Source organism: Chenopodium quinoa, unplaced genomic scaffold (genome assembly GCF_001683475.1).
Source record: "Chenopodium quinoa cultivar QQ74 unplaced genomic scaffold, ASM168347v1, whole genome shotgun sequence".
NCBI lineage: Eukaryota > Viridiplantae > Streptophyta > Magnoliopsida > Caryophyllales > Amaranthaceae > Chenopodium > Chenopodium quinoa.
The window spans coordinates 4,629,417-4,646,866 of NW_018743405.1; positions in this window are offsets into that span (position 1 = coordinate 4,629,417).

The window sequence follows — 17,450 nt, forward strand, 5'->3', positions numbered from 1 at the left end:
TTACCCTGCTCTACCAAAGTAATTTTCGGGTTTTTACTTGTGGATTAACAAGTAAATTAATATGGCCATTAGGAGGACCACTAGCCCCACAATGTATATGAAATACACCTTTATCATCCTCATGTCTTCCTCAAATGTAAAGACAGGCTGATCTTCTTGGTTTTCTTGAAACATGGTGGTTGAGTTTAATGGTAGTTTTTGTTTGATTTTTTCGGGTAAGGAGGAAGATGGAAGAAGATAAGAATTAAGTGGTGAGTGGAGATTTTGGATAAGGGTAATTTCTTTTTATAGTAAAAAGTAAGTGTTTTAGACCGTATTTTTATACGTATATGTATAAATCGTATAGTATAAAGTATATATATATATATATATATATATATATATATATATATATTTGTTTCACAAGGGGAATATGTCATTTTCCTTATAAGAAAATATCGGTTAACCCTTTAGAGTATACTAAGTATATCAATATGTTCACTTAGACTGTTAGAGTACTTTTTTAGTAAATCTAATAACTTTTTGTGATTTGTGCACTACCCTATTTATGACCAGTTTACATAAGCTATAAAGTCCACTACTCTAAAGACTCATGTCCAACCAATATAGGGAAATGACAAACATTCCCACACCTAAATGGGTACTATATGTTGTAGTGCTAAAGGGACCTCCTTTTATGTACGCTTGTTATAATGTCTTTGTCTTTTGTCCCGCGGTTAATATTTGATCCGATAAATATAAGTTTGGACCAAACCCATCAATTTTTTATCTAAGGATAATTGAGTGTTGTATAGATGAGAGTAAAGAGGGATATGTATGGAGGAAATAATTGTATGTATGTTTTAGACGAATAGTATTTGCAGCAAAAAAATAGGATCATGTTTCAATGATATTTTTGCCTTTATGAGAATTCTTATCCCTTTCTGACATTCACGTTTTTTTTTTCTTCTTTGTTGTTTTGTTCTTTTTGTTTTTTTTTCTTCTGATTTGTTTCCTCAGTCTAGTTTGTGTATTCTTTCGTCAATTTTGATAGGCAATTGTCAATAGTGAATTAACATTACTTTTTTTTTATCCCCTACGGTTGATATTATATCCAATAAATTTCAATTTGGATCAATTGTATCGATATTTATCTGACGCTAATTAGAAAAGCTGGATTTCATACGCGTCATGTATTTTATTTTACTATTCGAAACACTATTTGACACTATGCAAACACTATTTGGCACTATTCCAAATAGTAATTTCTGTTATGATAATTTACTTTGCCGATGTGAGTATGACTTCCGTTTTATTTGTTTTTCTGTTGTTTTGATCTAGTTTTGTATCTTTTGTCTTTTTTTTACGACTATGATGAATATAAATTTGTGTTTTAGTAGAGTAAAGTAAGATAAGAGTTCACCTTTTTTTTAAAGGTCATCCGGTCAAGGGAATATATTTTACTCTTGACCACCTTAAATTTATGTTGTATGGCTTAATATTGTATGATGTATTTTTACGTTGACCATGTCAATCTTATGATTTTATATGATCTACTTTTTTTAGTAAGGGTTATTATTTGAAATGCTCGTATGTATAAGGTTTTGTCGTATGTTCAGATGTTTTGGGGTAAATTTATATGTACTATCTAATAAGGGCAGGGGTTATTTCTCTTTTTACTTTTTTTACTAACTCTGAGATATTTTGTCCAACCCTATTAGTATTGTAACCTAATGTCTTTGTGTATCTTTTAGAGCTGACATCTCAGAGCTGACTTTTTATTATAAGTGTTTTTTTTAACACCTTGGTGAGTATAATAGTGACTAATTAAATTTAAGCACTTATTTATTGTATACCATGTGAGTATTTTTTTTTTTTTTTGAGTTATGACACGACTTGGTCATATATATATATATATATATATATATATATATATACCATGGCATTTTAGAACCTTTTTATTATGTGAATATTAGAGTTGATTTTATTGCGGTTTTCTTTATATTATCAGTTTAAGCATTGCAAAACAGATTAGCAAGTTTGTTACATGTAAAACAAGAGAATTTAATATCAAGATTCTCATTATTACAAAAATCTTGATATTTACCAAAGTAATCCATGAATTTTAACTTATTTATTTTCTTTTATTTACAAATTAACCCCTTTATTTTCCTATAAATACCCCCCTAATTCTCAAGTTTTAAACACACCAAGAATTCTTACAACTTTTCTCTCTAAAAATTCTCTCTAGAAATTCTCCTCTAATCTTTGTTTTAGTTAAAATCTCTCTAATTTAGCTTTATTATTAAGTTATTAGCTTATTAAAAAGCAATTTATAATTAAGTTGCTATTTAAGTATTGTTATTATCTTTAATTCCTATAAAAAAAACACAAAAATATTTCAAGTTCAAGTATTGTTGTTATTATCTTTGTTAAAAATATTAGTTTAATTGCTTAAGTATTCCTATTCTATCTTAAAACCAAAAAAAAAAAAGTTTATTTCTTAAGTTTAGCTTTATTTTTCAAGTTTATCTTCTCTAATAAAAAAAAAAAAAAAAGAGTTCATTAGCTTCATTTTGCTTTAGTTTCTTTAATATATCAAAACTCCAAAAAAATTACTTAGACTCTTTAATTTCATTTTAACTAAGGAGTGATCATATTTTCATCCTTGTCAAACCAAAGAGGTTATTCAAAAATTGCTACATCTAGCTCAAGGTATTTTCTTCGATCTTTTCTTAATTTCCTTAATTAATATTATTATGCTAACTAATATGTTTGTTTCCATGTGATGTTACCAATAGGGGAAATGATGATATTATGTGCTAAATTAGCCCTAAATCTTTCATTACTCCACATTGGAAAGCCAAGCCTATTGGTGAGGTGATAGGTTACAAAAGAGGGGGGTAATTGCATTTTGCATTGCATCTCTTTCTAATGCATTTTAAATATGAAAGGTCAATACATTCATGTGTCTGCCTAAAGCATATTTTTTAGAATGATTTATTTCTTAAAGTGAGCTTAAAGACCTAATGAATTAAGAGTTTATGTAGAGGATGTTCAAGAGTAAGAAATTACTTACCACGTCCAAAAGATGGCCTATGAAATAACCTTTACGACCAGAATCAGTTCCAGTTCTTTAACTCAAGTAATACAAATTTTCAAGAGCTTTCCAACCATATCTCACAATAATTTTTTCGATTTTTGTATGATTTTTAATGATTTTTTTTAGTTCAAACTATCAAAAAGATGAAATATGCACGTTTTTCTCTTAATTGCTTTTTAGAATTTTTATTAATGGTGGTATGAAATCTATATTACACTATATTATATATTTACTTCTTAACTTATGAAGTTTTAATGAAAATGTTTTTAATCTTATTTTAAAAATGATTTTAGAAATAAGAGTTTTAACAAGCCTTAATTCTAAGTGTTATTTTAAGAAACTTTAATCTTATTTTAAAGATGACTTCATAAATAAGAGTCTTTAATTCTAAATGTTGTTGTTTTAAAATCTTTAATCTTAGTTTTTAAGATACCTTTTGAAATAAATGATGTCTTAAGGACTTTAATTTTCTTTTAAGACTTTAGAAATAAAAGTTTTAACAATTTTTTTTTTATATAATTTTGTGAACCTTCTTATTTCAAACCCTTTTGTGAACAAGAATGAATCATAACTTTGATTGTTTGTTTTTAATAAGTAATAATAGTTAATATGAGGTTATGGCCTCATTTCCAAACATGAGGTTAAGATTAATTATTTAGTCATATAAGGTTGTAACTAGGGATGGAAATGGATCTGGACCCGACCCGGATTCGTGAATCCAGATCCGTTTTTCACGGATCTGGGTCTTCAAATTTTGGACCCGACGGATCCAGGTCGGATCCGGGTCCTGCTGACAAAAACAGATCTGGATCTGGGTCTGGGCCCTAGACCCGGATCCAGATCCGTGGACCCGTTTTTTAATTTTTCCTATTAAAAAAAACTAAAATTGTTTGTTTCTTTATTAAAAATGTTGATAATGTTAGTAATGATAAAGATTAACCCTTTCAAGAGATGAATTTTGGATGCTCATATTATATACAACATCGTTGTTTTTTCACTAGCTCATATGTAACATCGTATTTTTTTTTAATGTTTATAATTTTAATTCAAAATATGAGTGTATAAGTTGGTTAATTTGGGGTTGAACTTAATTAATAACCAACAACGTAAGTTTGAAATAATTTTTTTTGACCCGAACATTATATTTATTGCAAAAAATTAGGCAAAATATATTGGACCCGTTTTGGACCCGGATCCGTTGGACCCGATGGATCCGGGTCCGGGTCTTCATTTTCTAGACCCGACGGATCCGGGTCGGATCTGGATCCGGGTCCATCCGGACCCGGTCCAGATCCGACCCGTTGCCATCCCTAGTTGTAACAATTATCTATCTCCATGAAAGTAAGCTTACATCCTATTATAATTACCCGATGGATTAATTGACAATCAGATATGATTAAATAGTTTATTGTTCCCTTTTATTTGGAAGTAAGGCCTTGACAGGTGTCATGTTTTACTTGGCTAATTCCATTAAGCCTAAACACATAACCCTTAAAACTTTACAAAAATTATCCTTGAGTGAATTTAAACCCAAAGTGAGATTATATAGTGAACCCTTACAGTTTTGCTCCAAAAAATTACCTTGACCCACTAAAAAGTCGTCAACTGGGACGCATTTGTTGAATTGTCTTATTCAAAAGACATTTTTGGTGATCACTAATCGGGGTGGTTTTCCTAAACCAAGGTGGTTCATTTTACTTTTATGAGTGAATCCGTCAAAGATCACTAAAATCCCACTTACAAAAATGACATTTATGTCAACAACCCAAATTAAAAACCCAATGGAATTGGTTATTTAAAACATGGCATCTGTCCGAACTACGAAGGTTTTGATCCGTGAGTGAATTCAAAATCTCACTATGATCGGTACGTAGTGCAACTTTGGCGCTCAAACCTACCTTGTATTAATTTTTTTTTATGTGGTTAATATGTCTTAAAACTTGATTTTTGACAACGCAATAGTAAGAGCCCGTTCCATAGAACGGAAGAGAAGACGAGTTCCAGACGTTTGATTCTCTTAACCTAAACCCCGAACCCTGTGCCTTATTTCCTATTATGGAGTTAGCAGTTGATTTTTATTAAGTTTTAATTTCTTAAAATTGACTGTTCTAAAATCCGTCCTTATTCGGATAAAAATAAGGTGGCGACTCTAAGTTTTGTTTATAAGTCTTATCAGACACCTAAGTGGAACCTTTTATAGACTAATTTCTGTCCACTAAAAACCAGGTACCACAGCTGGGCGACGTCGGTGATGGTGCTCGGCAGTGGTGGTGCTTGGAAGAAGCAGATAACAGCGTTTTGTATTTGTTTTTTTTTTTTTTGTTTTTTGTTTTGTTTTGTGAGCAGCAAGAGGAAGGAGGAAGAAGTGAAATGAATTTTACGTGAAAAGGAGAAAGGGTGTGAGGGTTTTTTTGGGGGGTTTTATTTGGGCCTTGGGTTTTCTAATTAGATTAGGAGTAAAACTTGAGGTTTTGGGCTTGAGTAAGTGTAGACGTCGCTCGAAGTGCGCCTACGTTAAAAAGCATGTTGTGAATATGCTTGGCACTCATAGGAAGTGGGAATTGACATTACAATTAGAGACAAATAAAGTAGGGAGCCGCCAACAAGTTTTAAGGAACTTGTAAACCGTTCACGGATCATAAAAAGGCAACCACGATAAGGGACAACGATAGGAAACAACGATTGACCCGTGAAGGTTACACCCCATTCATAATCCATGAGATTACTAACTCCATATGGTTCGAAACCACGAAAGGAGGATCGGGGATGATGGTACGAAGTGAGTCATGGAGTCACATTCGCCCGTATTGGCCTCTACTCGATTCTTATATTGAAAAGCATTCCTGTGATCTCAAAGGCATACAACAAAAAAATCAATTTGCTCCAAACTATTATTTAACTAAATTGGTTAAATATTAATGCACACATAATTCTAAAAATTTGGTGATCACTTCAATTAATAATAAGACTAAAAGGGAACCTAAACCGGTTGTCCAAATTATCTTATTAGTCGTAATTTTCAATTACATATTCCCCTTAAACATGCAATATGGTGATCAATAAAAATAATAGAATCAATATTAATATAAAAACCAATCTGATCATAATTCCAACAATATAAAAATCATTAGAAAAATAATAATAATAAAAAAGAGCATGATCCTTACTTTGAATCTGTTTGTTTGCAACTACAAAATAATAAACGAGTTAGTAACTTCAAGGAAATAATAAAAACAATAATTAAATTAAATTAAATTAAATAAGGTTGATTTTGGGGCCAAACCCTCAAACGATTCTACCTTTCACGCCTTGGCTTAAGGACAGAACCTCGAGTAAAATATGGACTCCTTTGAGTGCTTGAAGAAGGAATTTTTGAAGTGAAAAGGGTAGGCTAGTGTTTAGGTTAAGAGCATAGAAGAGAGAAAAATAAGAATAATAGAATTCTGGTTGCCCCGTACATCAGAAATGAGGGGGTATTTATAGGGAAAATGTGCTGAGGGAGCACACGGAACCCTAAAATGATAAAAACCCTAAAATAGTATCCCGTGACACGGTCAGACTGTACCGTGACACGGTTAGACTGTACCGTCAGACGGTACAAGTTTCCGTGACACGGTCAGTTTTGGAGTGACGCGGGAAATTTTCAGAAAACGGAATGGAAAACGCGTTAAGGGTTTACGCGGAAAGGACACGGAACTCTCCATGTCACGGCAGACCTCTCGTGTCACGGGAAGTCCCACCGTCAGACGGGAGGGGTTCCCGTGACACGGTCAGTTTCAGTCCATTTTTCCGTCTAAATTCATTTTTAACCCTAATTTCTTTCGGCTTTTTAAGTGCCGATTTATAATTTGGGGCTTTTTTCTGACTTTTATCATTCGGGCTAAAATAAGAAAATAATAAAATAAAAATAAATAAAATGTTTGGGCCAAAAATAAATAATAATAAAATAAAAAGGTTTGGGCTTAAAATTAATTGGGCTAAAATTAAAACTATGCTTTTACCAAACATCAAGACTAATCCATGGACCTTTCAAAGGTATGAATTTAATAAAATACGATTTTTAAAGCACTCTCGGGATTAAATACTAAACCCGACCCATAGTGGCGGTGAAAGGTTATTTATCATCGGGTTTGGTTTCGGGGAGACATTTTTAGGTGTCTACAGAATCCCCCACTTTGACTGAGTTTGTAGAAACGTCAGTTTCGAAAACGATAGTGAAAGTAGTCGATAGGGACGGAGAATGATTTAAGACGTTTTGCGATCCTAAATCACTCTGTATACGCCGATACCTGCAGAAAAATGTTAATTCCACAGATAAAAGAGTAAAAGGATAGAATACATATCTGGCACTAGTGTGTCGGTGACAAACGAATTTGGCAGCTTCCTAAGCTTGAAGGAATCCACCGAGTGACATTGGTTGAAACGCTTTCCATGCTTGAGGAAAGCCGACTGAAGAGTTTGGTACCTTTCTAAGCCTGAAGAAAGCTACCAGATTATACTTTCCATGCCTGAGGAAAGTCGACGAACGAATTCGGTGTCATTCTATGCTTGAAGAATTCCACCGATAATGCCTTCCATACTTGAGGAAAGCCGACAATGGAATTTTGTGATTTTCTATACTTGAAGAAAAATCCACAGATAACGCTTTCCAAGCCTGAGGAAAGCCGACTTGGCGGTTTTCTATACTTGAAGAAAAATCCACCGATAATGCCTTCCATACTTGAGGAAAGCCGACAAAGGAATTTTGTGGTTTTCTATACTTGAAGAAAAATCCACCGATAATGCCTTCCAAGCCTGAGGAAAGCCGACTATTGCTGAAAATTGATAAGTGTATGGTGGTTCGATTATCCCCGAACGTGGGCTGCAGATAATTCACAATTTTAAGCCGATTATCCGACCATATTAAATGCTTAAAATGCCGAAAAATAGGCTTTGACGCTTGCCAGGGATAAAATGGTAATTTAAGCCCCCCCTTAAATATCAGTTGGGATTTTCTGCGTAACCGTAGCGAAAAATAATCACCCAATAAACTCGGAAAGTCAACCAAACTGGTCAAAAAGCTAAGAATATTCCCTGACCAGGCTCAGATTTGCCGCGCCAGGTCAGCAGGTTCCCGTGACACGGTCAGGGATTCCCGTCTGACGGGACTAGTATCCCGTGTCACGGGACGCATTTTTTTCTTTTTTTTTTCTTTTCGCTGTTTGAATCAGTCAACAACGGCTCTTTTTGCTCCTTTTTGTCCTTTTTTGCCTTTAAATCCGCTTGCACCATTTCACCATTTCACATTTTTTCTTGCTTTCACACTTGCTTTCACCATTTTAGCTTCTCTCTTCCCAAAAGCTGCCGCGCCAAGCCTGGGGTTAACCGCCGGCCGTTCGAAACTCGCTGTGACACGGTAAAAGCGACCGTGACACGGTTAGTCTCTCTTTTTTTTTTTTCCTTCTCCTTTTTGCTTTGCTGCGGTTGTTTGGCTACTGTAGTGCGCTGCTGCTGTCTGATGTTGCTTCTTCTGCTTCTGTCCCGGAGCTTCCGCCCAGTTCACCGGAGCTCCGTCAAGCTTGAAGGTTACCGTGACACGGTTACTTTTGATCGTGACACGGTTAGTCGCGCCCGTGTCGCGGCAGCTGCTCTGGTGGCCGGAATACATTTTCAAGTTTTGGGGTTCGAATTTCACCAATTTTGTTGTAATTTCTCGATCTTCTCCTCATTTTCGACTTTTACAAACATCCATGTAAGCTCCGTTTGATTTTTGCTTTGAATTTGCTTCACATTAACAATTTCATGACAAACCCTAAAAAATCAATTTGGGGGTTTTTGATTTTGAAGCTTTATTTTGAAATTCTTGCCATGATTTTACTTGTATATGTGTACATGTGTGTTTGTGAGAAATTTGAGACAAAAATTGCATGATTTGATGGAGAATTGAGCAAATCACCATTTTTGGGTGCTACTTTGTGAAATAATGTTCATGCTTTGAAATGGTGAAAAAATGGTGGTGAATCTTGTGAAATGATGTGTTGATTCATATTTTGCATATGTACTATTTTGTCATGGAGAACATAGTATCATGCGGCTAGGAGAACTGTAGTATTAGTTTGTCGTGGAGAAACTAAATACCATAATTTTGCCAATTTTTAGCCTTGAGGTAAAAATTTAGCATATAATTCAATAAAAAACTAAATAACTTAGGAAATGATGCTAAGTATTCAGATTGTTATTGTAAATATGCGACTTGAATTGAATGTTTAGGAAATGATGCTAAACATTTAAATATGCAACTTGAATTAAATGTTTAGGAAATGATGCTAAACATTTAGATAAAATTTAGCATATAATTCAATAAACAACTAAATAGCTTAGGAAAGGATGCTAAGTATTTAGATATTTATTTATTTTTTATTATAAATATGCACCTAAAATAAATATTTAGGAAATGATGCTAAACATTTAGATTTATAATAGCATGCCTAGACGACGAGATTGCGACCTTTCTACCCGCGGCCGGCGTCGGGCTTTTTGGGAGGACACTCCCACTGTCCCTGAGGGCGTGGACGACGACGTCTTGGAGTCCGAGCCTCGGACTTCTACGAGTAGGGGTAGGTGGGTTCCACCTCCGTGGACCCCAGACCAGTTGGTTTTCTGCCGTGAAAACCACATCTCTCACCGCGCACTCTCCGGCATAGTCGATGGCACACTTCGCCAGCATGGTTCCGGGGCCGGTGATTTGATCCCTCGACTTTACCAGGTCATTACGGGGGATCCTGCTACGAGCGCCCTATGGGAGTCGTCTGGCTTGGTCGATTTCTACACGGCGATTGTAGGGTTTCGCAGCCCCCGGGGTTGCGGCGCGACGGTCGTTCGCGCATTGTTGGAGTATATCTGGGATACTACCAACACGTTTCACTTTGCTTGGGGGGAGATGACGGTGACCCCCTGGACTTCAGCATGATCAGCGGGCTGCGCTTTACTGACCAGGCAGTAGGCCAGATGTCTGATCTATCTTGGACATCGGCTGAGGTAGCTGATTTGTTGGGTCCAGTCGTTCAGCACATCAGGACCCGACCGGTGTCTCGAGGTGGTCCTAGGAGTGGACGATCGGAGTCGGCTTCAATTCTTGCTCGCGGCTTCGATATGGAGGATACGACGGCCGAGCAGCGGGTGCGGATCTTCATCTTGATCCTGATCTCTATGACCCTCTCTCCCGACAGGAGTTCACGCGTGCTCCTCTGCTAGTCTCTGTTTTAAATAGTCGAATAACTTGATTATTCGATCATATTTTTAGACGACCATCCACCCTGTGGGGAGGATTCAGATTCCTCCTCAGTCTGTCCGCTACCCTGGGCCGATCGGTATCACGGAGGACCATATTGTTGACGCGCCGGAGGGCTATAGACAGGCGCAGGAGTCAGTGCCCGAGGTTTTTGAGCCGGTGAGTTTTCTTCGACGCATTATTCACTCTTTTAATGCTGCTTATTACTGATTTTTCTTTGTTTTATCCTCAGCCTAACCGCCCAGAGGTGATGGAAATTATGAAGCTGGTGGACGCACTGAAGTATTGCATCATCAAGCTTCGACATGGTGCGAGTTGTCGGAGCTCTAGCGACGTCCTTGAGGTATCACTTATTATTTTTTCATTTCTACCATTTGTTTTATTTTGCATCGTTGACACCTTTTGATTTTGTGTTTTTCAGGAGCGACGGAGGTCCCGCTCGCGCTCGAGGCCTAGAGGCTCGGACGAGGAGGAACTTGGTCGTGGTAGACGATCTCCTGAGGCTCACCGGCGTTCTCAGCGAGAGCCGCAGACTACTCAGCCGTTCCAGGAGGCTTTGTGGCAGCAGGGTCAGTCTTCTCCGCGTCCGTCATTTTCACAGCCTCCAGTTTCTGAGTTTGGGTCTCCTTTGGATCCTGGTTCATTCTCGGCCCCATTATCCGGGATTCCTCCACCACTGTCGGGCTTGTTCTCGGTTCCGCTGTATGGGACGATGCCTTCGCCGACGATTCCAGTATCTTTGGGCCAGTCTACTCCACTCTCCGGCTGGACGGGTCCTGCTTTGAGCTTGGCTACTACTGGGCCTACGGGGACTAGTAGGGACGCTACTCCCCGTACTCGGATGGTCGAGGGACTCTTCGGTTCGTCGTTCCCATACACACAGGGAGGTCCACATGCACAGGGTCAAGATGAGACTGATTCTGATTCTAGAGATTTTTGACCGAGGGTTTTTGTGCATACTTTGATGACACTTGACACATTTATGTATTACGACTCTTTGTACATTATTTACAGTTTATATATCTACTATTGTGTGTGTTAGTGTGTGTTTGAGACTCTTTGTGTGTGATTGTGTACTTATTAATGACACGACGAAAAAACATAAGTGGAGTAATGGAGGGTACCGACCTTCCCCAAAAGAAAAGAAATAAAAAAAACACTCAAAATAAAATTACTTTCCCCAAAAGAAAAGAAAAGAAAAAGAAATAAAAATAAAATGAAGAATATAAAAAATATCTTCCCCAAAAGAAAAATAAAATAAAAAACAAAGAAATAAAATCTTAAAATAAAATAAAGATAAAAATAAAAAAAAAAGGTGAGAATTTTATTAGAAATAAAACTCTCAGAAAAGACTGAAAAATAAACGTTAAAGATAAGAAAATTAAAAAAAAAAATCCGGATAGATACGGAAAAGATGAAAAAATATAGCGCGCAAGGTGTGGTGTCACGGCACTGTTCACCGTGTCACGGCAAAACCTGCCGTGTCACGGCAAAGGTTCCCGTGACACGGTGGAATTTCCCGTGTCACGGGAAGCGTATTATTCAGCGGTTTGTTTCACGCGTGCGAAAAGATAAATTCTGGGCAGTTTCGAGCGCTTTTGCTATAAAATATGACCAGATTATTCATGATATGCATAATTACGAAACACAAAATAATTTACAATTTCATATTGTAATAATCATGTCTCAGAATTTTGATAATACGTTGCGCGACTGGTCTTATTCTTTGACCAATGCTGAAAAAAGAGAGTTAGAATTATTTCATGTCAGGGGTTTGCTAGCCCTGCGACACGTAGCTATTGAACATGATTTTCTTAGAGCAGCATTAGATTATTGGAGTCCAGAAACACACTATTTCAAATTTGATTATGATGAAATCTGTCCTCTGCCGGAGGAATTTGGTGCAATCTTTGGATTTCCTGCTAGAAATCTTGTTGCCATGCCTACCTTACGTGAATATTATTACCAAGACTTTGAACGCCATCTGAATCTAACAGATCCAGATTTAAATAGAATTGTTTGTGGTAATGAAGTAGACTTAGAAAAACTTGCTAACTTATATTTTAATCGCCCTATCTTTGAGTCTTATCATGTATATCGTAGAAGGGCATATATTTTTTGCATGTTTAGCAAGCTACTATTTGCAAACGGTAGGGTAGGACATGCTTGTCTAGCGTCTGTACTTGAGCATGTAGAATCCGGAAGATTTCCTATGCCAACGTGCCTTGGGGAAACATGTCGTGGCCTTGACGAGGCAAAAGCTGACCGGAAAGCCATCAGGAAGGGCTCTCTGGTACTTTTACAGGTAAAAATACGCTCCAAATAGCCCCCGTGACACAAAACAATCGTCGTGTCACGGTTGGGGTCTGCCGTGACACAGTTAAACCTGCCGTGTCACGGGAATCTGCAGTTTTTTTTTTTTGATTAATATTCTTGTTTTTTTTTCTTGTTTTGCAGATTTGGTTGATGGAGCGTTTGGAATTATTTGAAGCCCCCGACGATATTGAAAAATATGGCCCTAACGATTTAGTCCGTAGGAAGAAGAATTATTCTGCGGACATGTCGTATGAAGATTGGAAAAATTTCTTTACAAAGAGAGAATTTTCCATTCGTTGGGTGGTGCCTTGGTGGAGGCTTACTAGGATGGTTGGCACGAATGAAACTCCATATTGCCGTGTTCCTAGTATCTCCAAACTGACTTTTTACTGTCCCTCTCGACTGATGCGACAGTATGGACTTGAACAAGTAATTCCACGCTATAACGATAGTCCTCGTGAAGTATCGTTGCATGAAAGTAACGTTCACAAGTACGAGGCTTATTGGATTGGAAGACCTTTGTGGACCGTTTCTACAAGTGACCAAGCTCCTCCTCCATTATCTAGTGCATACAAGGCGTGGTTGAATCCTAGAAGTAGGAGGGAACGATTCGGATCGCGCAAGTCTGATGTAAAGAGTCGTCTTGGAGAGAAGAAAGCTCCTCTTAAAGATCGCCTAGGTTCGAGAACACAAGGAATTGAGTTTAAGACTCCTAAGATGCCAAGAAAAAAGACCTATGTGAAAGGAAAGGGTAAAGAAAAGATGGTGTATAGGGAGAAACAACCAAAAAAGTTCAAGAAAGGTGAAAGGGGCGAAAGTTCGACTAGGGGTGTGACGGTTCGGGCTACAAAAGACACACTAATGGTGAAGGCCGACCTAATTGAGCAAGAGAAGGATGTTCCTAAAGAGAAGAGAGATTAGATCAATAGTGCTTTGCATTTTATTATTTATAATTTTTATTTAAAATAAGGCGTATGATGCCAATATTGTAGTCGCATTTATTTTAATAATAATAGCGCATTTATTTCTTAAAATAAAAATTACAATGACTTTTATTTATTATCCGAGTCAAGGAGTCGGACGTAATGGAAGAACGAAAACAAAACTCGAACAGGAAATTCGCAACGAATGCGCCAATAAATAAAACGGGAAACTGAAAATCTGTCGTGTCACGGTCAGAGGGTCCCGTGACACGGTTCAAATTCCCGCGTCACGGCAATTTTTTTTTTTTTTTTTTTTTTGCAGACAAGGTGACGTGGCACGGAACAGTTCTCCCATCAGACGGGAACAAATCCCGTGTCACGGGAGGCACTCTGTCCTTTTTTGTCGTTCAGAGTTTGCCGTGACACGGGATTTTCTCCCGTCAGACGGGAATATCTCCCGTGTCGCGACATATTTACCCCCTTTTTTTTATTTTTTTTTGCCGTGACGCAATGCTGAACCGACGCGCATATTAGATAAATAGAGTTAGGATTTTTTTTTATTTTAAAGTGGCCGGGCCCCCTTGAGGGGTTGCCTACGTATCCTAAAAAAAAGAATCAGGCCAGACGTAGCTCTATTGGGTCATGAACCCATGCGACTAGGCGTAGAATTTCTTGAGTTGATCCAAGTTGGTTAAATTATGGAAGCCGTTACCGTCCATGTCTACCAATTGTGCCGCTCTGCCAGACAGGATGGCTTTACAATGTACGGTCCTGACCAGTTCGGTCTGAATTTTCCTCTTGGATCTAACACATTTTTGCGAAGTGCCTTAAGCACTAGGTCACCCTCTTTGATGTTCCTGGTCTTGACTTTTTTATTAAAATGTCGTGCCATACGCTGTTGGTAGGTTTGGACATGATGCAAAGCTGCTAAGCGTTTTTCATCAAGTAAGACCAGTTCGTCGTATCTTGCTCTAATCCAGTCGACTTCATCTAGTTGGCTTTCCAATGCGATTCGGAGAGAAGGTATCTCGAGCTCGATTGGTTGTACAGCTTTGATGCCATAGACCAAGGAGAAGGGGTAGCCCCTGTCGATGTACGAACAGAGGTTCGATAACCCCAAAAGGCAAAATGTAGCTTACTTGGCCAATCTTTATAATTTTCCGTCATCTTTTCGATGATGGTCTTCACGTTTTTGTTGGCCGATTCGACTGCTCCGTTTGTTTGTGGTCTGTAAGGTGATGATCGATGATGTTTGATATGATATATCTGCAACAATTTCGCGCATTCGGCTTGGAAATGTGTTCCATTGTCACTGATCATCTCATGTGGTACCCTATAGCGGCATACAATATTTTTCTCAATGAATCGAGCTACATGTTTTTCCGTCAGCTTGGCATATGAGGCTGCCTCAACCCATTTGGTGAAGTAGTCGATTGCTACGAGAATGAATTCATGCCCCCCTTGTCCTGGTGGTGTGATTTTCCCAATGATGTCAATGCCCCAAGTGGAGAAAGGCCATGGAGAAGTATACGTGTAGAGAAGTGAAGGTGCAACATGCTGTAAGTTTGCATAGATTTGACACTTCATACATTTTTTGACGTACTCGTGACAATCTCGCTCCATAGTAGTCCAATAGTAACCTTGTCGTTGAATTTTTTGGACTAACATCTTTGCATTCATGTGAGTTCCACATATACCAGCATGAAGGTTTTCCATGGTTTTATGTGCTTCTTTCTTGGTTATACATAAGAGATTCCTTCCTGTTGCGGTTCTCTTGTGGAGTTCTCCCCTGATGAGCACATACTGTGAGGTCAGGAGCCTCAAAGCACGGCGTGCCCTTTTATCAGTATTAGGAGGATATTCTGCTCTTGTCACATAATTAAGGATGTCTGTATACCATGGTTCTTCATCTTCCTCCTGTGATTCTTGTTCATCATCAAGTGCATGAACATAAGCTGGTTCGTACCTTCTCTCTATGGTCAATGGCATTCTGATCGTGTCAGTTGGAATTCGCACCATTGATGCTAACTTAGCTAGTGCGTCAGCGAACTGGTTTTCTTCTCTTGGCAGATACGTATATTCCACTTCATCTAGTTGCTCCGTGAGAGTTTCCAGATGAGCTTGATATGTAGCGAGACTTTCACTCCTCACTTTCCATCTCTTAGAGATTTGGTTAATGATTAGTGAAGAGTCACCATAGATTATGAGTTTCTTGATTCCCAAGGCGACAACTGTTTCTAATCCCAAAATGCATGTTTCATATTCTGCGGCATTGTTGGTGACATCAAAGTCGAGCTTCATGGAAATTGGGATGTGTTCTTGATTGGGCGATACGAGCAAGACTCCCACACCACATCCTTTTTGGTTTGAAGCTCCATCGAAATATAACGTCCAACTATCGTCTTCGGTCATGAGTAAATCTTCGACAGGGAAATCATACTCATCTTCTTCTTTTTCAGCTTCTTCTAGCGGAAAGTCTGCTAAGAAGTCAGAAACTGCAGAACCTTTGATGGCCTTTTGTGGCACAAATCTCAAATCAATTTGAGCTAGATTGACTATCCATCTTGATAATCTGCCGTTGAGTGTTGCTTTCTCGAACAGATATTTGAGAGGATCCATCTTAGACACAACATGCACTGTATGAGTGAGCATGTAATGTCTCAGTTTTTGTGCGGCCCATACAAGTGCGAGACACAACTTCTCGAGAGGCGTGTATCGCGTCTCATATCCTTGGAGTTTCTTGCTCAGGTAATAAATTGCATTTTCCTTGCTTTCGATCTCTTGTGCTAGCATTGCCCCCATCGTTTATCTTGTGACCGTAAGGTAGAGTCGAAGAGGAAAGTCAGGTATTGCTGGCGCTAACACGGGTGGGTTTGCCAAATACTCTTTGATTTTGTCGAAAGCCTTTTGACAGTCATCATCCCATGTGACTGGGACATTCTTCTTAAGCTTCTTGAATATAGGTTCACATATCGCTGTGAGCTTTGATATGAACCTACTTATATACTGCAACCTTCCAATGAAGCCTCGAATCTCCTTCTCATTTTTGGGTGGAGGCATGGCCATGATCGCTTTTACTTTTGAAGGATCTATTTCAATCCCTCGGGAACTGATCACATATCCAAGTAATTTGCCTGACGTGACTCCGAATGCACATTTTGCTGGATTTAATCTCATGTTGTACTTACGGAGTCTTTCAAAAAACTTGTGAAGTGCGACGATATGGCCTGGGCGATCCTTAGACTTGACAATCATATCATCGACATAGACCTCCACCTCTTTGTGCATCATATCATGTAACAATGCTGTAGCTGCTCTTTGGTATGTGGCACCTGCGTTTTTCAACCCGAATGGCATTACCGTATAACAATATATACCCCACTGTGTGATGAATGTGGTTTTTTCCATGTCTTCTTCGGCCATCAATACCTGATATATCCGGCGTAACCATCCATGAATGACAGGAGTGCATGGTTTGTTGTATTATCGACCAGAATGTCAATGTGAGGTAGAGGGAACCCATCTTTTGGGCTTGCTTTATTGAGATCCCTGTAATCAACACACATTCTGACCCTTCCATCCTTCTTTGGAACTGGAACCACATTTGCTATCCATTCCGGATACTTGGATACTCTGATGAAACCTGCGGCCAATTGCTTCCTGATTTCTTCTTTGATTTTGAGAGCCACATCTGGTTTCATTCGGCGCAGCTTTTGTTTGACAGGCTTCATACCTGGAAGGAGTGGTATCGTATGTTGAGCTATATCCCTGTCAATTCCTGGCATATCTTGATATGACCAAGCAAATACATCAACAAATTCACTAAGCAAGTTAATTAACTCTTTGCGTTCATCTTGAC